Genomic DNA, 1,099 nt, shown 5'->3' with positions numbered 1-1,099 from the left:
TATATATATTCATTCGAGTCTCTCGCCTTCACCCTTTGTCCTTCATGCCAAAGTCTGCCAGTGGTCTCGTCAATCTGCAGCTGCTGTCTGTGATAAGGCTGCCCTGCTGAGCTGGGACCTTAAAAATGGGTGCGCATTGTACGTCCATCACAAACAGAAGACTATCAAAGACACGGGGATGATGTTTTAAAAAGAGGAACGTCACTCTGTCTCCATTGTTTTTTTCATCTTTCCTCAGCTCTGATGTTTATCAGAATGAGTCACATTCCCACAGATCACTCACAATCAAATTAAAAATAGATCACTTATCAACAGTTTGAGTCCCCATGGACTCTTAATGTTTACTTCTAATGAAAAAACAGCCGTTCTTTCTTTACTGGTACCACGCTATAAAAACCATTATGAATAAACAGAAAATTGACAGTTAATTAAACTGTAGTTAGAAGCTATTTAGGTGTTAGAGCCACTTAGACCCTATCCTAGGACACATTGGGTGAGGGGTGCGGTACACTGCAGACAGTTGGCTAGTCCCATCACAGCAACTAACACAGCAACTCAGACGATTCATGCTCACATATGCATCTAAGGACAATGTGGAATCATTAATTAACCCAAGGGATTCCATGCAGCCACAAGGAAAACACACAACCTTCATGACAAAAGGCCCAAGCTGTGAAATGACAAATAAATATGTTGATAACTGGTTTTTTAAACCAACCGATGAACATTATCAGTGTGGCTATTTTAAAGTTGCATCTGATATTTCTAATACTTGTGTTTCAGCGGACAGTCCAGGTCCCAGTAGGAGAAAAAAAACCTTTTAACCTGGAGCTGCGGTTTATGTTCTGTTCATTATGTATGTGTTCACTGGTTGTTTAGTTAGGTTAATAAATCAAAACTATGCCTGTTCAAAACATTAATCTTGCAGGCTGAAAAGTGACACTTAATGTTTTCCAAGTGAGACCACAGATCAGTAATTAAACCTGTATGACTAAACAACAACCTCTAGTAATATGAATGAATGCATAATGTAATATATAAAAGGCTTATGGGTCATCTCCTCTTGTTAGCTATGATTCAATACATAATATGTAATACA

General features: G+C 38.5%; 1 protein-coding gene across 2 annotated transcripts in view; it reads right to left on the bottom strand.

The window, feature by feature from the left end:
- The window catches only part of unc5cb (unc-5 netrin receptor Cb), a 124,965-nt gene that overhangs the window by 690 nt on the left and 123,176 nt on the right, over nt 1–1,099 (bottom strand). The window lies entirely within an intron of this gene.

This window comes from Pundamilia nyererei, unplaced genomic scaffold (genome assembly GCF_000239375.1).
Source record: "Pundamilia nyererei isolate P.nyererei 1_Seehausen unplaced genomic scaffold, PunNye1.0 scaffold00063, whole genome shotgun sequence".
Lineage (NCBI taxonomy): Eukaryota > Metazoa > Chordata > Actinopteri > Cichliformes > Cichlidae > Pundamilia > Pundamilia nyererei.
This window is presented reverse-complemented; position numbering and strand designations above follow the sequence as displayed.